At 46.3% G+C, this 26,941-nt stretch overlaps 1 protein-coding gene across 6 annotated transcripts in view; it reads right to left on the reverse strand.

Moving 5' to 3' along the window:
• LOC122808820 (gamma-aminobutyric acid receptor-associated protein-like 1) overlaps positions 1-26,941 on the reverse strand; it is a 404,699-nt gene that overhangs the window by 2,270 nt on the left and 375,488 nt on the right. The gene's annotated exons all lie outside the window — the stretch shown is intronic.

The raw sequence follows: 26,941 nt of genomic DNA on the forward strand, positions 1-26,941 counted from the left end.
AATGTCCTTAGGAGGCACACCTCTCAGAAAGGCTGCAGAGGTAGAGGCTGCTCTAGTAGAACGGGTCCTAATACCCTGAGGGGGAACCTTCCCATGCTGCAGGTAACAAAAGTGAATACAATGAACAATCCCATTTGGAGATGGTTTGTTTTGAAATAGCTTTACCCTGAGCCCCAGGAATAAAATTAACCCACAACTGTTCAGATTTTCGAAAGGATTTAATTCTAAGTAAAATCTCAGCTGTCTATGCACATCAAAAGAGTGCAGAATCCTTTCCCCTTTATTTTGGGGATTGTTGAAAAATGTAGGCAGGTGACTAGACTGGTTAAGGGTTAAACCAAAAACTACCTTAGTCATGAAGGAGGGATTAGTTCTCAGAGAAACTCGATCTGAGTGAAAAACAATGAAAGTTCTACTGCCATTAAGGCTTGCAGCTCAGATACCCTTCTAGCTGAAGTAATAGCTAAAAGGAAAGCAGTCTTCCAGGATAGAAACTTCAAATCTGCAGAGGCAGATGGTTCAAAGGGAGGCAGAGTAAGTTTTTCCAGGACAAAATTAAGATCCCAAGCAGGAGTAGGAGGTTTAAGATTACTAGTGCCCCTCAGGAACTGTTTCATCAAGGGGTGAGAAAAATGGGTTGCTCAAAAGAACAATGAGCCAAAATTGCTGAAGCGTGAATTTTGATTGAAGAAAAGGAAAGTCCACCATTAAGCAGTCCTACTAGGTAGTCAAGAATGAGGGAAAGAGAAGGATGAGAAGAGTCTTCTCCTTTAGCCAGCATCCAAGAGAAAAATCTCTTCCATTTATCTGCATAGGATTTTCAGGTGCTAGGCCTCCTGGCCTCATGAAGAACTTCAACCACCTGCTGGGAATGATTTAAAGTATTAGCCAGGCAGTTAAATGCAGAGTTTGAAGATGAAGGAACTTTGCCCCTCCCTGAACCAACAGATCTGGTACCAGGGGAAGATGCCAAGGCTGAGCCATTGAAAGGCTGTGAAGGAGGGGATACCAATGCTGCCTGGGCCAATCTGGAGCTATCAGAATAGCCTTTGGTTTTTCGTCCCTTATCTTTAGCAGCACTCTGGGAAGAGGAGGCATAGGAGGGAATGCATAAACTGGGAGATGTGTCCATGGGAAGGACGTGTCCACCCTCCAAGCTTTGTTGCGAAACTCCCTGGTGCAAAAGGTTGGAAGGAGATGACTGGTGTGAGAGGAGAAATGATTCACTTGTGGGGTGCCCCAATGATGAGTGATGCGATGGAAAATGTTCTTGTTCAGTTGCCACTCGTGAGGATCCATAACATGTCTGCTCAAATGATCCTCCAAGGTGTTTAGCCTCCCTGGGAGATACTGGGCTATTAGATGCAAGCCCATGGATATGGTTATGGACAATAGTCTCATGCTTTGTCTGCACAAGGGGTAGGAGTGAGTTCCCCCTTGCTTGTTGATGTGGTATTGTCTGTCCTGATCAGCAGAGTCCCAGGGTAGAGTTGGTCCTTGAAAGCCAGCAAGGCCTGCTGCACTGCCATCAATTCTTTTAAGTTTATGTGCAGATGAATCTGCTGCTTGCTTTAAAAGTCCCCTGTATGCCCCTGCCTTACAGATGAGCCCCCCATGCAACATCTGAGGCGTCTGTGGTGAGAGTCTGGCTGGCAGGCGGTGGGCGGAAAGGCAGACCCTTGTTCTGAGAACAGGCTGTCGCCCACCAGAGGAGCTCCATTTGTAGACAGGAAATCAGGGGAACAATCAAGTCTAAGTCCTGTGTGGGTTGACACCAAAGATTCTTGAGGTACTATTGAAGTTTTCTCATATGCAGCCTTGCATATGGGATCATTATAATACATGAAGCCATAAACCCCACTGCTTGCAGGAATTGCCTTGCAGAGAGCTGCGTCATGCTTGCCAAGTTCATGAAGTAAGCCAAAAGATCGTCATGCTTCTGTTGAGGGAGGAATACCATTTGGGTGGCTGTATTCAGACTTGCTCCCAGGAAAACAATCTCCCTTGTAGGAACCAACTTTGACTTCTTTTCGTTGAGAGTGTGACCCAATGAGGTGAGAGTGTTCTTCACAAAATCCAAATCTTTTTCTACTTGTTCTGGGGAGTTTGCTTGAATGAGACAGTTGTCCAGGTAAGGATAAATTTGAATGTTTCTCTGCCTGCAAAAAGCAATGGCTGGAGCCAGGCACTTGGTAAAAACTCTGGGAGCAGTAGATAAGCCAAAGGGCAATACTGAAAATTGAAAGTGTTGCTTCCCAGCCCTGAAGCGAAGGAACTGCCTGCAACTTTCCCTTATTGGGATGTGCAGATAAGCCTCCTTTAGATCCAAAGTTACCAGCCATGAATCCTTGCCCAGCATTGGTAGTAACTGTTGAAGGGTGAGCATCTTGAATTTGGGAATCACCAGAAAAGTGTTTAGAATAGACAGATCCAGAATAGGGCGCCAAGTGCCCCCTTTCTTGGGTACCAGAAAAAGTCTTGAATAAAAACCTAGGCCTGCTTGATTTGCAGGAACTGGCTCTATAGCCCTCATAGTCAGTAAAGAAGAAATGTGACTTTCTACCTCTGCCCTGAGAGTTCTGGGTACGTCTGGGTACCCTTGTAAAACAGAAAAGGTGTGAAAGTAAAACTTGTAACCTTGGTTTACTATATTGAGCACCCGTTTGTCATCTGTGATAGCAGACCATACCTCTGCGAACCTGGCTAACCTCCCCCCCAAAGGAAACCCAGGGCCCGCAGAGGTAGGCACAAGAAGGCTGGAGTCAATGAGAATGTTTGCTTTGGGGAGCTGGCTTAGAACTCCCCGATTTAGCAGAAGAAGAATGCCACTGCTTTGCCCTTTGAGAGGTAGAAGGCTGCCCTCTTAAAGATCTGAAACCCCTAGGCCTAGAGCGACCCTGCTTGCCAGGATCAGGGAAAGCCCAATTCTTGGAAGGATAATGCCTACTAAACTGAGGAGGCTGAACCTGAAGGAAATCTTTTACAGCTTGCATAGATTTTGCCTTATCCTCCAACTTCTTCAGTACCTCCTCCTCAACCTTATTATCAAAAAGACTGTCCTTGTGCAAAGGAACATCCAGCAATTTAGACTTAACAGGTTCAGAAAGAGACTGCTCCCTGAGCCAAGCATGCCTTCTAATTACAGAACCAGTGGCTGCTGCTGTGCAGGAAGCCTCCAAAGTGTCAAAACCACAATGAAGTGAATGCTTATTATCTAAAGTGGCAGAATTCAGTAAGTCTTGTAAATCCTTTTCTCCGTCATGGAAGGAATATCTCCAAGTTTAGCCTTAAGAGCCTCCAAAGTATGCTGCTGATACTTAAGCATGTGAAAAAGACAATTCGCGGATCTAACGGCAAGACTTGCAGAGGTATAGACTTTTTTACCCCACCTGTCTAAGGCCCTAGACTCCTTAACATAAGGCACAGGGTTTTTAGCAATAGTAGCCTTAACACCCTTGGGGCCTTGAGAAATAATTTCTGGATCAGCATTAGGGTTTTTAAAAAGGAACTGATGAGATTCAGGAACCTTATAATACCTACCCGGTTTTCTGGGGGCAGGAGGAACAGAATTAGGAGTTAAAGAATCTTCCATGAAAACAACATCCACAACTTCCAAAACTGGAGGTATAGCCAGAGGCTTATGCTGAGGCAAATCCAAAAATTCCCTGATTATTTTCTTAGACTGTGGAAAATCCTGACATTCCCATTTAAAATGCTATCTAAGGGTATTCAAAGTATCCTCAAAGGAAAAATCTTCTGGAGGGGAGGCAGATGGGATAGAGTCCTCAGCATCGGAATCCTCAAAGCCAGAAAAAAGTTGAGAATGTCCTTCACCAGAAGACATACTGGAAATCTCGGAATCTGAGACAGACAAAAAAATCAGGAGATAATTCCATAGTCCTCTTTGAAGGGGGGGGGGGATGAGAGCACCTAATCAGGGAAAGAAAATCTCCAGCCATCTTTACCAACTGGGACCGAGGCACAAGAGGGGAGGCCGACGCCTGCTTGTGAGTAGGCTTGCGGCTGGAAGGTTTACTAGCAATCCGGAGGGATTCGGGAGGACTAGCAACTGCAGAAGTCTGAACTAAGGTAGTCGGTCTGGTTCTGGTCTCATGTCGAAAAGAAGAGGCATCAGAAGCCCGTGCCCGAAAAGCAGCTCCGGACCCATCTGAGGCGGCAACAGGCGGAGGGGTCTGAAGATGAAATAGCAGCCTGCGGGCATGGAGGACTCCGTAAAGGTCTCGGCAGAGGCTTGTGGCTGAAAATCTGTGGACTGTAGGGGCTGCGAAAGCGCTTCACTGACTACCGCTGTGCTGACGAACAATTTCACCAGTGCGTCATTGGCAGATTTAACCCTAGGCCTGTCGCAGTCCTTGTCTTTGCGTTTCCTAGGTATATCCGAAGTCGGGAGACCAGAAGACACCATACCAACGAACTTGGGCCAGACTCCAAAATGATTATACAAAATAGTACAGTTGTGTACCTACCATAAATGTAGATGTTTGAGTGTATTCACTGTTGCAGTCATTACACTTGGGTTATCCTGCTGGCAGGCAACCCGTAGTCGGCCCGAGTTCCAAAGTCTTGGTCCGGCGTCGGTTGCTGTCGCCTCTTCCCTAACGTCTGCACCAGGGGTATAAAAGTTGCAACCGATGCCATTTTCTTCCGTTTTTCTTGCCCCAGATGTCAGGTGCGCCCAGATATGAAGGCTGTAAAGATAAAAATATGCCAAACAACCATGCACATATCACTAAAAACATTTTCTTCTTCTAAAAGCAAATACACCACATAGGTTGTATAGAGTTGAGAAGTACAGAGTAGTCCCAACAAAGAGTGGGATGGAGGGTGGGTAACCAGGACTGCAACAGTGAATACACTCAAACATCTACATTTATGGTAGGTACACAACTGTACTATGTTCATCGTGTTTCACTGTTGCAGTCATTACACTTGGGTAGAATCCCAAAGCTGAGGTAGGGTGGCTGGGTTTAGATTGGATTTGGTGAGGCTAACCAGCCCTGCAGAACTGCAGTGGCAAAGCCTGCTCTGGATTTGGAGGAGAGAGGCAGGTGGTAGTGCTTGGTAAAAGTGTGCACTGAGCTCCAGGTTGCAGCTTCTAATATGCCTTTGGTTGGTACCTCTCTGAGGAAAGCTGCTGAAGTGACTGCTGCTCTGATAGAATGAGGCCTAATGCCCTTCGGCACAGATTTGCCATGTTGTGCATAACAGAAGCGGATGCAGTGTCCTACCCATTTGGAGATTGTCTGCTTTGTAATAGGTTTTCCTTGTGATCCTGCAGCATATGCTACAAACAGTTCATCAGTTTTTCTGAAAGCTTTTGTTTTGTCCAAGTAAAATCGTAGCTGCCTGTGTATATCCAAAGAGTGCAGAAGTCTTTCCCCTTTATTCTGGGGATTTGGGTAGAAAGTAGGCAAATTAACAGTTTGCTTTAAGGCCACATTGGAGACAACTTTTGGCATGAATGTTGGGTTCGTCTGTCCTTGGAGAAACCCTGTCCTGGTGAAAAATGAGGAAAGGTTCCACAGCCATCAATGCCTGTAACTCTGAAACTCTTCTTGCTGAAGTTACTGCTAGGAGCAGAGCAGTTTTCCATGACAAGAATTTTAGATCAGCTGTGCTGGCTGGTTCAAAAGGAGGCAGTGTTAGTTTTTCTAAAACAAAGTTGAGGTCCCAAGTAGGTACTGGTGCTCTCCTAGGGGGTCTTATATTCTTTGCCCCTCTGAGGTACTGTCGTAGTAGAGGATGTGAAAAAATAGGAGGATCCGTATTGTAATGAGCTGAAATGGCAGAAGCATGGATTTTAATAGAAGAAAAATATACGCCTTTGTCCAACATCTCAGTCAGATATTGTAAAATCTGAGGCATATTAGGGACCGGTGGGTCGGGCCCTTGTGCCTGGTTCCAAGCACAGAATCTCTTCCATTTTTTCCACATAAGATTTCCTAGTGCTGGGTCTCCTGGCTTCCAAAATTACATCCATAAGCTTTAGAGAGAGGTGCAGTCTGAGTGGCTACATTATCTGCCATGCTGCAAGGTTTAAAGGTTCTGAGTTGACTGTGCAGAATCTGATTGTTTTGCTGTGTCAGAAGATGAGGGATTTGAGGCAGAGGCCAAAGCGGGCCTTGGGACAAAATCTTTAGGATTGGGTACCAGTGCTGGCGTGGCCAGTCTGGTGCAATCAGGATAATTTTTGGCCTCTCGTCTGACTTTTAGAAGCACCTTGGTGAGAAGAGGCATCGGAGGGAAGGCATAGACTGTCAGGTTTTTCCAGTTGAAAGATAGAGCATCCAATTTTCATGCTTGAGAGTGATAAGTCCGTGTGCAAAATTTCTGTAATTGGCAATTGTGAGAGGAGGCAAATAGATCTATGTCTGGGCGTCTCCATTCCATTGTTATGTTGAACACTTGTGGATTTAGCTTCCATTTGTGAGGATCCATGAGATTTCTGCTTAGTTCGTCTGCCAGTGTATTTTTTGTTCCTGGCAGGAATTGTGCTTGCAGATGTACCTGGTAAGTCAGTGCTGTGTTCCACAAAGTCATGGCTTGTCTGCATAGGGGGTAGGAATGTGTGCCCCCTTGCTTGTTTATGTACCACATAACTGTGGTATTGTCCGTCTTTATTAATAATTGTCCTGGATGTTATTAGGTCCTTGAAGGCTGTCAGGGCATTCTGTACAGCTAGCATCTCTTTTCGATTGATGTGAAGATGCATTCGTTCTTTGGGCCACGTGCCCTGAATACATTTTCCTGCCATATGTGCTCCCCAGGCATAATCTGATGCATCCGTTGTTATTGTCTGCCTGGCTGTAGGTAAGGTGAAAGGTTGTCCCTTGTTGTGGTGACAGGCCTGAGACCACCATCAAAACTCCTGTTGTAGGCAGGGAATAAAGGTTATGATTGTCTCTAGGCTGTGACAATGCGGAGTCCAAACACACTTTAGATACCATTGTAGTTTCCTCATATGCAGTTTGGCATATGGAATTAGTAGAATGCAAGATGCCATGAAACCCAGGGCCTGCAGAATTTTTCTTGCAGGGAGCTGGGTCTTTGTTGCCATCATTTGAAAGTAATGAGTCAGTTGCCTTTGTTTGTCTGGCGTGAGATAAGCCATCTGGGTAGTTGTATTTAAGCTTGCACCCAGGACTATTATCTCTTGAGAGAGCACTAGTTTTGATTGCTTTTCGTTTACTGTGTACCCTAGGCAAATTAGTAATCTTTTTACAAACTCCAGGTCCTTTAGAAGAATGTCCTTGCTCTCTGCTTGAATAAGGCAGTCATCCAAGTAGGGATATATTTGAATTCTTTTTTGTCTGCAAAATGCAATTACTGGTGCCAGGCATTTTGTGAAGACCCTGGGCGCAGTAGACAAGCCAAAGGGCAGTGCAGAGAATTGATAATGCATTGAGCCTGCTATAAATCTGAGGTATCTTCTGCACGATTGTCTGATTGGGACATGCAGGTATGCCTCCTTGAGATCCAAAGCAACTAGCCAAGCCTCTTTGCCCAGCATGGGCAAGAGTTGTAGTGTTAACATTTTGAATTTTGGAACATCCAGGAAAGTATTTAGGATTGACAGGTCCAGTATTGGTCTCCATGCTTTGTCCTTTCTGGGTACTAGGAAAAGTCTTGAGTAAAATCCTTGGCCCTGTTCTTCTTGTGGAACATTTTGAATAGCTCCCATATCCATAAGAGCTGCAATCTGTTTTTGTGCCTCTGCCCATTGGTTTGGTGGCAGGTTTGGCATACCTTTTGGTTTTGCAAGCGTGTGGAAGTGGAACCTATACCCTTGAGAAACTATGTTCAACACCCATTGGTCTTGGGTGATCATGTGCCAATTTTTTGAGAAAAGTGCTAGCTTTCCCCCTAGGGGTGCTGTCAACTGGTAAGAGCATGGTATTTGCAGAGGGAAGTCATTGTGACTGTTTCCTATAAGGTTGTGATTTGTCTTCTCCTCCTTTGGGGGCTGAAGCACCCAATTGTTTAGGTCTGTAGGAGCCTTGGGGCTAAGATCTGCCTCTTGGGCGTCTGTATCTGCCTCTCTGTGGCCTGACACAGGAAAGGACCACTTTTTTGAAGGCCAGTTCCTGCTAAATCTAGGTGGTTGAACCTGTAAAAAAATCTTTCACAGTTTTCATTGACTTTGCTTTATCCTCCATTTTCTTTAAAACCTCTTCTGCCTTAACACCAGCAAGGTATCATGCTGTAGTGGAGCATCCAATAATTTCATTTTAACATGGTCAGCTAAACTTTGTTCTTTCAACCAAGCATGTCTTCGAATAACTGAGCCTGTAACTGCGGCTCTACAAGAAGCCTCTAATGAATCAAAACCACATTGCAGAGTATGCTTTCCCACTTGTTCAACTGCATGCAATAAATCCTGGACTTCTTTACAGTCAGGACCTTCTATATTTGTAACCATTTTCTGCTTTAACAATTTTCTGCTTTAACAATGACATGAGATACTGCTGATATTAAGCATGTGAAACTGACAGTTTAAAGCTCTTACAGCTAAAGTAGCAGAAGTGTAAACTTTTTCTGCACACCATGAGGGAGCATTTCCATTGGGATAACCAGGATTACTCAGAATCCAAGAAAAGGCTCAGAGACTTCCTTTTATCGTCTCAACACAGGCCCTTTGCTATCCCCCCCTGTGCTTGGTATTGTTGATGATGTTTTTTCTGAATCCAGTCTGTCCCCAGATTCTTTAACCCCTGCACCAGTAAAGCCAGACAGATACTACAGGGTCCCTGACTCTCATAAATTTCTTTACAAAAACCCTGCTGTGGACCCAGAAACTATTTCTCAGGGTCCAAAAGGGGTTAAAGCTTCCACTGGTAAAAATCCTGCCCCCTCTGATAGGGATTCCAGAGCTCTGGACAGATGGGGGAAAAAAAGTTAGTTGTCTTCTCTCGCCTTCTTTCTTGCGTCCCGCCCACCATCCCCCTAGCCTGGACAGACGAGAGGTTTTTCCCTTCTTCTAAGGGACCTTATCTTGCACTATTCCAAGCCCAGACAGTTGGTCCTGGGGTAGCTAACGCTCTGGTTGAATGGGCTCTTGGCCTAGAAGGCATTTCTTTACCTCTGAGTTGATAAATACAGGTAATCACAGAAGACAGCCACCTAAACAGGGTTACTTTGGATACCAGAAGGCCCTTTCTACTTTCTGCATAAGATAAAAAGAGTTTATCAGATTTCCTGATTTGTTTAGTTCTATCCAGATAGTAGCGGAGCTGACGATGAACGTCCAGGCAATGCAGTTTTTGCTCCGCCCTGTTTGAATGATTAGGGAAGAAAACTGGAAGATCAATAGATTGATTTAAATTTGCCTGAGAAGCCACCTTGGGTAAAAAAGATGGGTTAGTTCTTAGAGAAAGTCTGTCTTTGTGGAAAACTAAATAAGGAGGACGAATGCAAAGGGCATGAAGTTCAGATACTCTCCTAGCAGATGTAATGGCGACTAGGAAGAGTGTCTTCCAGGAAAGTAACTTCAATGAACAGGAAGCCGCAGGTTCAAAGGGAGGGAGAATCAAGGATGCTAAAACTAAGTTTAAATCCCACTGTGGTGGGGGGTCTTTGATCGGAGGCTTGAGTAAAAAGATACCTCTGAGGAATGCCTTGCAAAGCTTATGGGACACGATACTGGAGTCCGACAGGCCTATGTGAAAATTTGAAATGGCTGCTAACTGAACTTTTACTGTGGAGGAAAAAGATCCTGAATGAAAACTTTCAGCTAGGAAATCCAAGACCGAGTGTATTGGAGCAGTGAAGGGATCTATATTCCTAGCCTTTGCCCAGAAGGAAAAATGTTGCCATTTACTAGCATAGATCCTTCTGGTGGAAGACTTAAGGGAAGCTACGATAATATCCCGGACAGAATTTGAAATCATTGGAAGCCTGGCTAGGGACAGAAGTGGAGCAACCAAGCTGTGAGCTTGAGAGATTGGAGGGATTGGTGCAGCTGCCCTGACTGATGGGCCAAAAGATCTGGCACTGGATCCAGATGCCAAGGCTGCTCCAAAAGATAACGATGCAGGAAAGGGAACCATATCTGTCGAGGCCAATAAGGGGCAATGAGAATCATCTTGGCTCTCAAGGCGGTAGCTTTCTGAATTATCTGTGTAATTAATGGAAAGGGGGGAAAAGCGTATAGAAGTCCCCGAGGCCAATCGTGGACTAGAACGTCTCTGGGGGGATGGCCTGGAAGGGGGAAGAAAGTGAAGAAGTCGAGGCACTTGCTGTTTTGTGGTGTTGCAAAAAGATCGCAGCAAGGAAACCCCCACTTCCGAAAAATTTCCACCGTCACCGATTGCTTGAGGGACCACTCGTGGGGCATGAGAATAGCTCTGCTCAGCCTGTCCGCTATGACGTTGGACTTCCCGGGGATATGCGTTGCTATCAGAAACCGCTGAGAAAAGATCGCCCATTGCCAGAGTCGGAGTGCTTCTCGACACAGGGGATAGGACTTGGTTCCGCCCTGCTTGTTGATATACCATACTACGGACATATAGTCCATTTGAATTGCAATAGTCCCCACGGGAAGAGAGTCTTGGAGGGCTTGCAAAGTCAAAAGCACTGCTCTCATCTCCAGGACATTTATATGCAAGTGGCATTCGAAAGATTGCCATGTGCCACGGACTGTCCTGAAAATGCCCCCCCCACCCAATTAGGGAGGTGACCGTGGCGACCGGGGGGGGGGGGGGAGTAAATGGTGTGCCTTGATGGACTTGAGGGGAGACCATCCACCAAGACAGATGTTTTTTGCAAGATAGAGTTATTAAGATCTTGTGTGTCATAGGGAGCTGTTGGAAGGACCACTGGGAGAAAAGCATCCACCGAAGAAGCCGCATGTAAAAGCGGGCAAGGGGAAGAAGCGTGATGGCTGCCGCCATGAGACCTAATACTTTCAGAACATACCTGGCCTGAATTTTGCTCTGAAGGAGGACGTGAACATTATTTTGAATATCTAAGACCCTCTTGCTCAGTTAACTTTGCTGAGAGCTGAACGGTGTCCAAGGTGGCACCTATGAAGGTAATAGACTGACAAGGCGACAAGGCAGACTTTTCAAAATTTAGAGAGATACCTAGCTCTTTGCAAATGTGAATGGTGTAATCTCTGGCTAGAAGAAGTTGACGCCTGGTGGTGGCATTGAGGAGCCAGTTGTCTAGATATGGAAACACCTGGAATCCTTGATGTCTCAGGTGAGCCGTAACCGCTGCCATACATTTGGTGAACACTCGGGGGGCTGTAGTGAGACCAAAGGGCAGGGCTCTGAACTGGTAGTGACTGGCCCCCAGCCGGAAGCGGAGAAACTTTCTGGAGCGCCTGTGTATTTTGATGTGATAGTACGCATCCTGAAGGTCCACTGAGCACATCCAATTGTCTTTGCCCAGAAGGGGTAGAATGGACTGTAGCGTGACCATCCGGAACCTTGTTCTTTTTACAAACTTGTTTAGTTTGCCGAGATCCAATATTGGCCTCCTGTCCCCTGTTTTTTTTGGTACCAAAAAGAACTTTGAGTAGACTCCGGATCTAGTTGGTCTGCTGGGACTGGCTGGATGGCTCTCTTTTTTAGCAGCTTTGATATTTCTAGTGCTGCTTGTTCCCTTAGACTGGGTGGAACGTCTGGAAGAGACCCCATTTGAATCGTTTGGGTTTGGATAAAGGGGATTTTGTAACCCTCGGATATAATTGACTGCACCCATTTGTCTTGAGTGAGGGACAGCCAGGCTTGTGGGTACAGCGATAATCTTCCCCCGACTGCCTCCGAAGGTGGACAGTCGGGCAGCACCTCAGGGATGCTGGAAGGGTTTGTCAGAGACGGTTTCTCTGCTACCCTGATTCTGCAGACCCCCTCTGCCTCTTGGACAGCGTCTGTTGTTGTTCCCCCCTCTGCCTCTAGGGGGGAACTGACCTCTTGTGTCAGGCGTGACTCCTTGTGATTTGCGGAACCACATTTAATTCCACCCTTTTGACCCTTAGGATATGGTCTAGATGGGGTTGAAAAACGGACTCCTACTGCAGAAAGTCTTGCCATCTTGTTCGCATCTGGTCAAAGTATCTTTCACTTGAGGTCCCAACAACACTGAACCATCAAAGGGGGAGTTAGTGAAGGATGCCTTGAAGGGGTCTGCGAAGTTGCAAAGCCGGATCCAGGCGTGACGCCTTAAAGCCACACCTGTGCCTGCGGCCCTACTCGCTCCATCGGCTGCATAGGAAATAAGCCGCATGGAGGAGTTGACAATGGAATTCAGGGTTCCTAGCTGTGAGTTAATTTTGTCCTGAGACCCAGCAGCTGATGGATCCTGTAGAACCTCACCCAGTTCTTTGAGAATGTCTCTTTGAAGTCAGGTGATGTGGCATAAGTAATTCAGCGACCACATGGCAAAGGTCGCTGATGAGAACATCCGCTTGCCGTACCTATCCATTGTCCTAGATTCCTTGTTAGGCGGATGGATAGGCACTGAAGGATCAGCCAGTTCCTTCTTGGTGGCTGCCGCCACCACCATGGCATCAACTGGGACACCTTTAGATAAAAATTGCTTATCCGAAGGGGCTGTTATAAATTTGGAAGGCCTCCGTGGGGTGGGTTCCATCGAATCAGGGGCCGTCCACGCCTTCCGCGCCACCACTTCCATAAGGGGGTTGAAGGGCGAAGACACCCAGGAGGTGGAGGGTCGAGAACCAAAAGCCTCCAGGTAAACCGACTCGTCCTCAGAAGGATTAAGGGAAGACCAGTTCCCCCTCTGTTTAAGGATTTCAAGGATGTCAGAGAAGGAGACATCCTCAGAGAGGGACCTTGGGGATCCTTCCGACTCATCCAAGTTGGTATCAGATGTGACGGACTCAGGGGAGTCCACGTGCTTCCTCTTACATGTCCTCTTATGCGGGGGTTCACCTGATGGATCAGGAGAAACCTCGGAAGAGGAGGATATTCCCAATAGGGAAACCTGAGGCGTTGGATCTCTACGGCCGGGGGCGAGAGAGTGGGAAGAGACCTCAGCAGGCACTACAGTGGGAGGAGCTGATGGAGCTAACCGTAGAGCAGGCACTGGGGCCAGTACGCTCCTCATGACCTCGAAGGCGCCCCTATCAGGCAGGCCAGAGGGCTCCCGCTCCGAAGAACTAGGAACCCCTGCCGGCACCGACAGGGACGGCTCCGAAGCCAATGTCGGGGCCGAACTCACCAGCGCCGACGCTCCGACAGGGAGAACGGGGTCGGACAAGGGTCCAATGCCACTTGCCCCCTCGGAGCTGGCAAGAGAGTCCAAGCGCCCGGATCCCTTCAAGGAAGGCACCATGGACGAGATCGGAGCAGACGACTGAGCCGAAGGGGGAGGTATCGGCTCTGACGTCACAACAGTCACGGCTCCGAGGAGCTCTGGCTCCGAACACTGGGGCAGAATCTAAGGAGGAATAGTAGGTTGTATGGACGTAGCCGCTGTCTGATGAGATGGGCTGTGAAGCATTTGGGCCAGTGCCTGAGACTTTAACAGTCTGCTAACTACCCTCTCAAGGTCATGGTCGGAAAGCCTGGAAGACCGAGAGGAATGGCTCCGATGGCTTCGCTCCAAGAGTAAAGGTGACCTCGGAGCCAAATGGATAGATTCCAGAGATGGAGATCTGGACCTCTTGCGTGTGGAGGGCATCGAGATTGGTGGAGCCGATGGAGCCGGAGCCGACTGTGAAGATTGAGTCTTAGAGGCATCGGCTCCGGCTGGAGCCGATGCAGGAAGCTGCGATACAGAGGTATCGGCTCCAGCCGGAGCCGATCGTGTCGTAGAAGGTGAGCCACCATCCGAAGGCTTAGAGCACGGAGCTGACGGTTTGGGTGGCTTTGAAGGCTTCCCCAGCATGGACTTAGCCAGGGAACCTTTGGGCCTTAATAAGCCCCTCAGAATCAACTTATTCCTGCCCTCCTGCAGGACTCTTGGGCTGAATGCATGGCATACAGAGCAAGAGTCCTGCAGGGGTCCCAGGCAATAAATACAAGAAGTGTGACCGTCTGTCAGCGACATCTTCTGACAGCACGAGTCACACTTCTTGAAGCCTGAGACCTTTGTCTCTTTCGACATACTGCTGTCGAAGAGAAAAAACAAAATTCTAAAGTTAGAAACACACACACACTCAAACAGACTGGGATACAGGGATACTAAAGGCACACACAACTAAGAATCCCTGTGAGGGAATTTAAGAAAAACGGAAGGGCCTAAGGCCTAACCTAGGGTGGGGAGTATAACTGGGATAAGGGATAAAAATAGGAACTAAAAATTTGAAATAACAGAAAAACTAGCCTATTTAGAAAATATAATGGGAAAACTAAGTAGAAAAACTAGAATTTTTCTTAAATTTAGTCACTAACCTGTGAGCCGGTAAAGAGAGCACCTCGCTAGCGAAAGCGGCAAACGAGATCTAGGTAGTTACTGCCTAGCATCATGGGATATAGGGTTGCCTCGAGCCGGTAAAATTAGCTCTCGAGCTTTAGTATAGGCTGAGTCAGAGCCGAGGTTCGGCTCCGAACCCATCCAGCAAGAATGAAGGCGAGATTGACAACTTAACATCTGAGCGTTTACTGTATGTTTAGCTGAATGCAGAGTAATTTTAAAAGATGTATTAAACAAAATGTTAATTTCAAACAATTTAGAGTATGTTGGCAGGGGAGGATGGACTATTCTGTTTCATAAATCTGATTTTTTTTCTGTTAACTGGGAGGTCCTTTTGATAAAGTACAGTTGTGTACACTTACCTAGAGTGTATTCACTGTTGCAGTCATTACATTTGGGCTTATCTGCTTGCAGGTAGCCCTCAGCTGGCCTGATTAACAAAGTCTTGAGTCCTGCGTCTGTTGCTGTCCCTTCTTCCATGACGTCAGGTTGTCAGGGGTATAAAACATGCAGCCGACGCCATTACATCAGTTTTTCTTGACCCAGATGTCAGGTGCCCCCCTAATGGGGAACAATTAAATATAAAAATACAATGATATACCTCCAACAAAAAAGCAAACACACCAAAAAGGCTTTTAAGCATAGTAAAGGAAAGTAGAATTAAAGCCAAAATAAGTTAGGGAGCTGGAGGGAGGGTAACCAGGACTGCAACCGTGAATACACTAACATCTACATATATGTAAGTGCACACAACTGTACTATGTTCTTCGTGTTTCACTGTTGCAGTCATTACATTTTGGTAGATTCCCAAAGCTATGGTTGGGAGTCGGACTTTAGATAGCATTAGGACCAGCTATAAGGCCCTGCAAGACTGCAGTGGCAAAGCCACCTCTGGATTTAGACAAAATTGACAAATGATAATGCTTGGTGAAAGTATGCAAAGAACTCCAGGTAGCAGCTTCTAGGATGTCCCTGGTAGGGACGCCTCTGAGAAAGGCTGTAGAGGTAGATGCAGCCCTAGTGGAGTGAGGTCTGACACCCTGGGGGATAGCTTTTCCATGGTGCTTATAGCAGAAATGAATGCAATGGCCTATCCATTTAGAAATGGTTTGCTTTGAAATAGCCTTCCCCTCTGCCCCTGCAGCAAATGCCAGCAGCAGTTTTTCAGATTTCCATTGAGGTTTAGTCCTGTCCAAGTAGAATCTAAGTTGTCTGTGCACATCTAAGGAATGCAGTATACGTTCCCCTTTCTTCTGTGGATTGGGAAAGAAGGTTGGCAAATGAATAGACTGATTAAGAGCCACACTGGATACCACCTTGGGCATGAAGGATGGTTGGTTCTGAGGGACACCCTGTCTGCATGAAAGATGATAAAAGGCTCCACTGCCATAAAGGCCTGTAATTCAGATACCCTTCTAGGTGAAGTGATTGCTAAAAGGAAAGCTGTTTTCCAAGAAAGGAATTTTAAATCTGCAGTAGCAGCTGGCTCAAAGGGAGGAAGAGTGAGTTTCTCCAAAACAAAGTTAAGGTCCCAGGCTGCAGTTGGAGCTCTCCTCAGTGGCCTTAAATTTTTGGCCCCTCTGAGGAACTGCTTGAGCAGTGGGTGAGAGAAGAGGGGAGGCTCTGTGCTATAATGAGCTGAAATGGCTGAGGCATGAATTTTGATGGAGGAAAAGGACAAGCCCTTATGAAGCATCTCAGTCAAATATTGGGCACTGCTGCGCTCATCCCTTGAGATTGGTTCCAGGTACAAAATCTTTTCCATTTTGCAGCATAAGATTTTCAATAATTTAGCTTTAACATGATCAGGCAAAGATTGCTCCTTAAGCCAAGCATGCCTTTTGAGCACATACACACTAACAGCAGCCCTGCAAGAGGCCTCTAATGAAACAAATCCCCATTGCAAAGTATGTTTTCCAACATGTTCAGCAGAATGCACTACATCCTGCAATTCTTTATTTTCCGCACAGTGAGAAATCAACATAATTTTCTGTTTAAGCAATCCAATAACATGTTGCTGATACTTTAACATATGAAACTGGCAGTTTAAAGCCCTAATAGCCAAGGTTGCAGAAGTGTAAATCTTCTTACCCCATCTATCCAGCGCCCTGGAGTCTCTATCAGAAGTGGTGGGATTTTTACCAGTAGAAGCCTTAATGCCTTTGGGTCCCTGTGAAATGGTCTCTGGATCCGCAATTGGATTTTTAAAAAGGAACTTGTGTGAATCAGAAGCCCTGTAACATATGTCAGGTTTTCTGGGAGCAGGAGGCAAAGAATCAGGGGTCAAACTAGATTCCGAAAAAGCATCATCAACAATGTCTAGTACAGGAGGAATAGCTAAAGGCCTATGCTGAGGTAGGAGTAAGGAATCCCGAAGCCTCTTTTTTGAATCAGAAAAATCCTGGCTTTCCCAGTGGAAATGATCCCTTAGAGTATGTAAGGTTTCACCAAAAGAAAAATCCTCTGGAGGGGAAGCTGAGGGAATAGAGCCCTCAGCATCAGAATGCTCATAGTAGATAAGGGCAAATCCAGATCATCAGAAGAATCAGAAAAATCAGAATCCTGTTCAGAAGATTCATAAACAACTTCAGTCCTAGGTCTCTTAGAAGGGGGAGGTTGGCTACCCCTGATTAGAGTTATAAGATCTTTAGCCATTCTTATTTGTTTTTTTAGGCATAGAGGCCTAAGCATGCGGCCTGGGCATTGTTTTTTTAGGCATGGTTCGAGATTTAGGCCTAAATGAAGAAGGAAGTGTCAGTTTAATATGCAAGTCCGTAGGTCTGAATACACCCTCAGAAGCCGGTGCCTGCACAGTGGCACCGGACCCATCCAAGGTAGAGACATCCGCGGGTTCCATAGCTGAAGCATCTCGTGGCATACCAGTCTCCGAATGGGTCTCAGTAGAGGCCTGGGAATCAGAAGTAGCGGGTATCAGGGGCTGCGGAAGCACCTCACCGAGTACCGGCGAACTGGCGACTGGCTTAGGAAAAGCGTTGCCGGCAGTTTTGGACCTCGGCGGCCTGTCTCTGTCTTTATCTTTGAGTTTTTTCAAAATCCCAGTAGCCGGATGGCTAACAGATGACATTTCTGGATAATTAAACAGAGAACTGAAATATTTAGAGGCAAAAATATACCGACGACGGATAGTGCGCTGATTAAATACAGCACAAAACCGACCGCAAGGTACGTCGTGATCAGGGCCTAGGCAAGGAATACTGTACGAATGAAAATCTTTATTTTCCACAAGTAATGCAATTATTAACTTTTACTGACATCGGTAAGGAGCAAGAAAAGGTTTCCCCAACAGGGTAATTAGCTTTAGTTGAAGACTTCGGTTCTGAAACTCTAAAACAGGAGTCAGCCGACCAGTACTTGCGAACGCTTCGGGCACCGCACGGCAAGAAAGACTGATGTAATGGCATCGGCTGCATGTTTTATACCCCTGATGACCTGACGTCATGAAAGAATCAGGACGACTGACTACTACTGCAAGCAGATAACCCAAATGCAATGACTGCAACAGTGAAACACAAAGAATATCTCCCCTGCTTAGATATTGCAGTGGTCCATTGTCTGGACCTCTGTTGGGCTTGTAACTGGTGGCCGGAAGGTCTGCCCCCACTTGCTTTCCTTTGGACGTGCTTTGAGTAGAAAAGGACCAATCCTTTATGGGCAAGTTCCTGCTGAACCTGGGAGGCTGACCCTGCAAGAAATCCTTCCCAGTCTGCATAGACTTGGCCTCGTCTTCCACTTATTCGATAACCTCCTCAGCTTTGGGCCAAAACAGCTGGTCCTTATCCAGAGGGGCACCTAACAATTTGGACTTTACCTGGTCAGGCAAAGGCTGTTCCCTTAACCAGGCATGCTTTCTGATCACAGACCCAGTGATTGCAGCCCTGCTGGAAGCCTCCAAGGCATCAAAACCACAATGCAGGGAATGTTTTGCTACCTGGGAGCTGGACAATATATATTATACTCTGCTGAAGCTTCAGGTTCAAAGGGGGGGGGTGAGTTTTTCCAACACAAAGTTAAGGTCCCATGCTGGAGTAGGAGCTCTTCTCGGTGGCCTTAAGTTGTTAGCCACTCTTAGGAACTGTTTGATGAGAGGGTGTGAGAAGAGAGGTGGCTCTGTGCTGTAATGAGCAGAGATGGCAGAGGCATGAATCTCATTAGAAGAGAAGGATAGACCACCGAGTAGCAGGTCTACTAGGTAAATCCAGGATGAGAGGTAGGGAGGGCTGTGCCATATCAGCTCCCTTAGCCTGGATCCAGGTGCAAAACCTTTTCCACTTGTCAGCATAGGCTTTTCTAGTGCTGGGGTGTCTGGCCTCATGTATAACATCTAGGACTTGTTTGCTTAGGTCGGCAGCTTGAGGAGAGGTCGGGGAATAAGCCAGGCTGAGGGTCTGCAATTGGGGATGCATGAATTCTCCATTCCTCTGGGTCAAGAGTGTTGGATCTGAGGTAGGTGCCATGGTGGCAGGGGTGACAGGCTGCGCAACAGTGGGTACCAGTGCTGGAGTGGCCAGTCTGGGGCAATCAGGATTGCCCTCTGTTTTTCCTCCCTTATTTTGAGCAATACCCTTGAAATGAGTGGTAGAGGGGGAAATGCACAGACAGAGAGGTTTACCCACTGGAAGGATAGAGCATCCACTTTCCAGGCCTTGCTGTGAGGTTCCCTGGTGCAGAATTTGCTGAGCTGATGATTGGAGTGGGAACAAAGAGGTCCACCCTCAGGGTGCCCCATTTCTGGGTTATAAGGGTAAAGGTTCTGTGTTCTAGCTGCCACTCATGTGGGTCTAACAGATTTCTGCTTAAGTTGTCTGCCAGAGAGTTTTGGGAGCCTGGCAGGAATTGTGCTAGCAGGTGAAGTTGCATGGCTGAGGCCATGTGCCAAAGGGTCATGGCGAGCCTGCAGAGAGGATACAAGTGAGTCCCTCCCTGCTTGTTGATATACCACATCACTGTAGTGTTGTCTGTTTTGATTAGTAGAGGGCCCAGGGAGAGTAGGGGGTCTGAAAGCTGTCAGGGCGTGCTTAATAGCTAGCATCTCTTTTTGGCTGATGTGCAGATGAATTTGATTTGGGCTCCAATGGCCCTAAATGAACCTGCCGTCCAGGAGTGCACCCCAGGCATAGTCTGATGCATCTGTGGTTAAGGGTCCGAGTAGTGAGAAGGGAAGTACCTTGTTGTGGTAGCATACTGCTGCCCACCAAAGGAAATCTTTCCTTAGACAAGGTATCATTGGTATGATAGTTTCCAGGTCTTGAGAGTGTTAACACCAAAGGCTTTTTAGGTACCATTGTAGTTTCCTCATATGCAGTCTGGCATATGGAATGTGTAGAATGCAGGAGGCCATGAACCCTACAGCTTGCAGGATTTTCCTGGAGTAGGAAATGTCATGTGGGATGCTGTGTCCAGGCTTGCTTCCATGAATACAATTTTTGTGTGGGCACTAGTTTTGATTTATTTTCGTTGATAGTATACCCCAAGGAGGACAGTAAGTCCTTTACAAAGGTCAGGTGCTGTAACAGCTTTGCCTGACTGTCTGCCTGAATCAGGCAATCGTCTAAGTAGGGATAAATTTGAATAGCTTTTTGTCTGCAAAAATCAACGGCTGAAGCCAGGCATTTTGTAAAAACTCTGAGAGCAGTGGACAAGCCAAAGGGAAGCGCAGAGAACTGAAAGTGCATAGATCCTGCCCTGAAACAGATATTTCCTGCAAGATTCCCTGATTGGGATTTGTAGGTAGGACTCTTTCAGGTCTAGGGTGGCTACCCAAGCATCCTTGGAAAGCATAGGAAGCAGCAGCTGGAGGATGAGCATTTTGAATTTTGGTATCAACAGAAAGGTGTTTAGAATGGATAGATCGAGGATTGGGTGCCAGGTGCCCTCTTTTCTGGGTACCAGGAAGAGTCTGGAATAGATACCTTGGCCTATCTGTTCTGCAGGAACATGCTGTATTGTCCTCATGGAAAGCAGGGAAAGGACTTGCTTTTTGGCTTCTGCCCACTGATTTGGAGGAAGGTCTGGGAATCCTTTTGGGGTTGGCAGAGTGCGGAAATAAAATCGGTATCCCTGGGACACTATGATGAGGACCCCATCAGACGATGGTAATAGAGGCCCAGTTGCTTGCATGGAAGCACAGTTTTCCTCCTAGTGGCACAAGCAGGTTGCAGAGGTAAGGAGTGGAGGTGTAAAGTCATTGTGAGTTCTTACCATAAGGGGATGGTTCTGCACTCCCTGTTTTTGAAGAGGAGGAACTCCATTGCTTAGATCTCTGCATTTCCTGGGGCTGCTGTCTGGGAGGTCTACTTCCCCTGGGTCTGGGCTGAGCTGGCCTGGAGGGGGCAGGAAAGGACCAGTTCTTGGAAGGGCAATGCCTACTGAACCTCAGAGGCTGGACCTGTAAGAAATCTTTAAATGTCGGCATAGATTTAGCTTTTTCTTCCATCTTTAAGACCTCTTCTGCCTCGGTGCCAGATAAATTGTCTTTGTTCAATGGTACGTCCAATAATTTGGATTTGACATGGTCTGGCAAGGTCTGTTCCTTAAGCCAAGCATGCCTTCTAAGGACAGAACCAGTGACTGCTGCCCTGCAAGATGCTTCAAAGCCACATTGCAAAGTGTGCTTAGTAACTTGACTTGCAGAATGCATTACCTCTTGTAATTCTTTATTTTCTGCACAAGCAGGAAAAGAAGATATTTTTTGTTTGAGGAGTACCATGGTATGCTGCTAATATTTCAGCATGTGGAACTGACAATTTAATACTCTAATAGCAAGAGTAGCAGAGGTGTATACTTGTTTACCCCATCTGTCTAAAGCTTGGGAATCTGCGTCTCAGGGGTTGGGATTCTTAGCTGAGGTTGCTTTAATTCCTTTATGTCCTTGAGAGATGACCTCTGGGTCAGCAGTAGGATTTTTGAAAAGGAATTTGAGAGAGTCTGGGACTCTGTAGTACCTGTCAGGTTTCCTGGGAGCAGGAGGAAGGGTGTCAGGAGTCAAAATGGATTCCATAAAATCATCATCCAAAACATCCAGGACAGGAAGAATGGCCAAAGGTCTGTGCTGTGGTAAATCTAAGAATTCCCCCGAGTCTCTTTTTTGACTGAGGATAGTCTTGACATTCCCACTGGAAATGCTCCCTTAAAGTATGAAGGATTTCCCCAAATGAAAAATCCTCGGGTGGAGAGGCAGAAGGAATGGATTCCTCTGCACCAGAGTCCTCATAAGCAGAGAAGGGCAGCGTTTCTTCATATTCAGAAGCATCAGTCAGACTCCTGCTAGACAGGGGTCCAGGGAAGTAAATAGTGTGGGAAGAAATAGCCAGGGAATTGTTATGGCTAGGCTTGTATAGGCCCTAGGGCCGATAGCCTAGTACCAACCTATGAACCTATAAGATAAAACTACTGGGGACAAGTCTCTCTCTCTTATGGAAGGGGTAGCCTGGCTTCCCCTAATAAGCATTATAAGGTCTTCTGCCATTTTAAGCATTTGAGATTGAGGCAAGGAAGCAAGTGCCTGAGCTTGGGTCATCGGTTTTTTGGGGGTAGTTCGTACCCTGGGCCTTAGAAACTCGGTAGTTTTAGAAAGAACTGAAGACGCGAAAGAAGTTGTCGGTTTGTGTCGAGTATTGGTAGAGCAAAGTAGGTCCTCGGAAGCCAGTGCCTGCTTAGCGACTCCGGACGCATCCAAGGTAGAAACATCCGCAGGTTCCTTAGTCGAAGAAGAGTCTTGCGGCATACCAGACTCTGAAAGGGTCTCAGTAGTGGCCTGCAAATCAACAGAAGCAAGCATCAGGGGCTGTGAAAGCGCCTCACTGAGGACAGGAGAACTGACGACTAGCTTGGCAGTTTTGGACCTGTGTGGTCTGTCTCTGTCTTTATCCTTGCGTTTTTTTTTGAAAGATCGGTAGTAGATTGGCTTACCAAAGCCATATCGGAATTACAGACTGACAGCGAAAATATCTAGTTACAATACGGGCCCGATGACGTATAGTTCGGGCGTTGAACAAAGCACAAAAGCGACAGCGAGGGACATCGTGGTCTGGACCTAAACAGGTGACGCAGTAAGAATGAAGTGTCAGTGTGGTATTTGCTTTCTATAGGCAAGACAACTGTTAACTCTTCCTGACATTAGTTAGAGCAAGAAAAAAGGATCCCGAACTGGGTACTTAGCTTTAGAAGACTTCAACTTCAATTCGGAAACGAAAACTCCGGTAGCGGCAGACCGGCACTCGTGTGGGCTCCTTGGCAAGAAAGACTGATGTAATGGCATTGGCTGCTTGATTTTATACCACTGATGACCTGAAGTCAGTCTTGGAGCGACAGCAACCGAAGCACAGACACTAAGCCTCTGGTATTCAGGCCGACTGAGGGCTACCCCTTGCAGGATAACCTAAATGTGATGACTGCAACAGTGAAACACAAAGAACGTCAGATATTCCGTATTTTAGTGTTCTTGTATTATTAAATATATTTCAACTTTTCATTGTGGCTGGTCCTTTAGAGAATATTTTAACCTTTGAGAGTACTCATATCTATTTGGGGACTCTGTGGCCACTCCTGAAGGCCTTACTGCTTTGGTCAAAACACTACCATTTTTATTAATATTAAAGTACAGTTTTGTACCTACCATAAATGTAGATGTTCGAGGATCCACATTGCTGCAGTCCTAACTATTGGGGTAGTCCGCTGTCCAGTCGGCCCGAATACCAAAGTATATGGCTGACGTCGGTCAGGGCGCATTAGACTGACGTCAGTACGTCAGGGTACTAATGCGCATGACCGACGTCATATCCTCAGTCTTTTCTTGCCCCAGATGTCAGAAGACCCTGAAAAGATAAGGCCCAAAACCAAACACTGCCAACATACCTGCACCAAAATATATATATATATACAAAATATACAAAATTAGCAGATCATAACCTCACCTACACAACCACCCCTAAACACAGAGGGGAAGGAGGGAGGGTAAATTGGACTGCAGCAATGTGGATCCTCGAACATCTACATTTATGGTAGGTACAAAACTGTACTATGTTCTTCATTCCACATTGCTGCAGTCCTAACTATTGGGTAGAATCCCAAAGCAGAGGTAAGGGAGGCTGGCAAATCATAAGGAAGCAGGAACTGACAACATGCCTTGCAAAATAGCTGTGGCAAAACCAGCCCTAGACTTAGAGTAGAGAGGAAGGTGATAATGCTTAGAGAAAGTATGCACTGAACTCCAAGTAGCTGCCTCCAAAATATCCTTAGTTGCCACCCCTTAGAAATGCTGTTGAAGTGGCAGTAGCCCTAGTGGAATGAGGCCTAATCCCAGCTGGAATTTCCTTGCCATGATGGGAATAACAAAATGTAATGCAACACCCAATCCATCTAGAAATAGTTTGTTTAGACACAGGCTTGCCCTCATGCGAACTCAAAGCAAAAGAAATAAACAACTGCTGAGACTGCCTAAAATCTTTAGTCCTGCTCAAATAATAACGCAATTGCCTGTGTACATCTAAAGTGTGCAAAATCTTTTCCCCTTTATTTTGGGGATCTGCATAAAAGTAGGCAAATGAATAGTTTGGTTTAAAGCCACACTAGAAACCACCTTAGGCATAAAGGAAGGATTAGTACGTAAAGATACCCTATCCTTATGAAAAATCAAAAGGCTCCACTGCCATAAGGGCCTGCAACTCAGAAACCCTTCTTGCAGAAGTAATGGCCAACAAAAAGCAGTCTTCCATGACAAGTATTTCAAGTCAGCAGTAGCCAAGAGGCTCAAAAGGTTGTAGAGTAAGTTTCTCCAACACAAAATTGAGGTCCCAAGCAGGAGTAGGAGCTCTACGTTGGGGGTCTTATATTCTTTGCCCCTCTAAGAAATTGCTTGAACAAAGGATGTGAAAACAATGGTGGGTCACAATCATAGTGAGCTGAAATTGCTGCAGCATGAATCTTAATGGAAGAGAAAGACAAACCTTTGTCCAATAACTCAGTAAGATATTGAAGAGCCACACTCAGATTTGGCTCCGAAATCTCCAAATTGTTTGCTGCACTCCAAAATAAAAATCTCTTCCATTTTTCTGCGTACACTTTCCTTGTACTAGGTCTCCTGGCTTCCATAATCACATTTAAAGCTTGTTGAGGAAGTTGAGACCTGCTGTCTTTCAAAACAGAATATGCCAGGCTGTTAGATGAAGAGAGTGAAGCTTGACATTGAGCAGGTGACCGTCTCTCTGAGACAACAGGTGTGGAATCAAGGGTAAAGGCCATGGAGGCTTCTTTACCAGACTCCTCAGTAATGGGTACCAGTGCTGCCGAGGCCAATCTGGAGCTATTAAAATCATCCTTGGCTTGTCTTGTCTGACCTTTAGAAGCACCTTTGGAAGAAGAGGCAGAGGTGGAAACGCATACACATGAAGATTTTTCCAACTGAAAGAAAGAGCATCCACTTTCCAAGCTGTGTGATGAAACCTCTTTGTGCAAAACTTTGGCAGCTGGTGGTTTAGTGGAGAAGCGAACAGATCTATGTCTGGAGTTCCCCAGGACACGGTCAACTTTTGAAATACATGAAGATCCAGTTTCCACTCGTGGGGATCCATGATTTGTCTGCTTAACACATCTGCTAAGGAGTTCTGTGCTCCCGGCAGAAACCTTGCCTGAAGAGTTAGTTGCAAGCTGAGCGCAGTCTCCCATAAAATCATTGCTTGCCTGCACAATGGGTAAGAATGAGTTCCCCCTTGCTTGTTGATGTACCACATGACAGTTGTGTTGTCTGTTAGAATCAACACCTGCCCTGGAAGAAGTAACTCCTTGAAAGCCATTAATGCAAATTGGACTGCTAACATCTCCTTCATGTTGATATGTAGATGCTGTAGTCTGGCAGGCCACTTGTCTTGTATCCACTTTCCATTTAGATGAGCTCCCCAAGCAATGTTTGAGGCATCTGTCATTAGAATCTGACTCGCCTCTGGCCGGGTCACAGAGAGTCCCTTGTTTAGGTGACATTCCTGAGCCCACCACAAAAATTCCTTTTGAATGCAAGGTATTATTTGAATGACAGTGTCCAAATCCTGGCAGTGCTGTGTCCATACATTTTTGAGATACCATTGTAGCTTCCTCATATGCAGTTTGGCATTGGGAAGCACCAGAATACAAGATGCCATGAACCCTAAGGCTTGAAGGACTGTCCTTGCAGTCAGCCCGGACTGAAGAGATAGTTGATGGAAGTAACTGGAAAGATTCTTTTGTTTGTCCGGGGTTAAAAAGGCCATCTGGGCTGCTGTATTCAGTCTCACACCCAGAAAGCACATGTCTTGAGAGGGTACTAGACTGGACTTTATTTCGTTCACAGAATACCCTAGGCATCTTAGCACTGCTATGACATATTCCAAATGCTGTAGAAGGTCTTCCTTTTCTTGAGCCAGAATCAGGCAATCGTCCAAGTAAGGATAGATTTGAATTCCTTTTAGCCTGAAGTAAGCTATCACTGGAGCCAGAACCTTTGTGAATACTCTGGGCAGTAGATAAGCCAAAGGGCAATGCAGAGAACTGATAATGAGAATTTCCAGCTCGAAACGCAGATACTTTCTGCAACTTAGTCTTATAGGCACATGAAGGTAAGCCTCCTTGAGATCTAAAGTTACCATCCAGTGATCTTTGCCCAGCAGAGGTAAAAGCTGTTGTAACGTCAACATCTTGAACTTGGGAATGTCCAGATAAGTGTTGAGGATAGATAAATCCAAAATTGGTCTCCACGTGTTCCCCTTTTTGGTACTAAGAACAGGCGAGAATAAAATCCTAGGCCCCTTTCTGGCACAGGAACCGCTGAATGGCCCCTATTTGGAGTAACAGAGAAATTTGCTTGTGAGCCTCTTGTCTTTGTAGAGGAGGAATGTCTGGCATGCCTTTGAAAGGAGGCAAGGTATGGAAATAAAACCTGTAACCGTGGTGAATAATATCCAGAACCCATCTGTCTTGGGTAATTAAATCCCAATTTTCTTTGAAAAGAGACAGCCTTCCTCCCAACGGTGCTGCCAGGCGAGAATGAACTGGCAGCTGAAAAGGCAGGTCATTGGGTCTGCTTACGAAAGGACTGACCCTGCCCTCCCAGAAGTCTGAGCAGGGGAACTCCCTGTCCTAGGCCTAAAAGAACCCTGAGCTCTGCCCCTACCACGTCTAGACCTACCCCTAGACTGGGAATCATAAGCAGGAAAAGTCCAACCCTTAGCAGGCCAATGTCTACTAAACTTCGGTGGCTGCACCTGTAAAAAATCTTTAACAGTTTGCATAGATTTAGCCTTGTCCTCCATTTTCTTCAAAACTGCTTCCACAGGCGAACCAAACAACACATCAGACTGCAAAGGAGCATCCAAAATCCTTGTCTTAACATGCTCAGCTAAGTTCTGATCTCTCAACCAGGCGTGCCTACGAAGAACAGAACCAGTGGCAGCCACCCTGGAGGAGGCCTGCACAGCATCAAAACCACATTGCAAGGAATGTTTACCCACCTGTTCAGACACATGAACTAAATCCTGCAACTCTTTACAGT

The sequence above is a fragment of the Protopterus annectens genome, chromosome 8.part0, assembly GCF_019279795.1.
Source record: "Protopterus annectens isolate FY-2018-M chromosome 8.part0, PAN1.0, whole genome shotgun sequence".
Taxonomy (NCBI): domain Eukaryota; kingdom Metazoa; phylum Chordata; order Ceratodontiformes; family Protopteridae; genus Protopterus; species Protopterus annectens.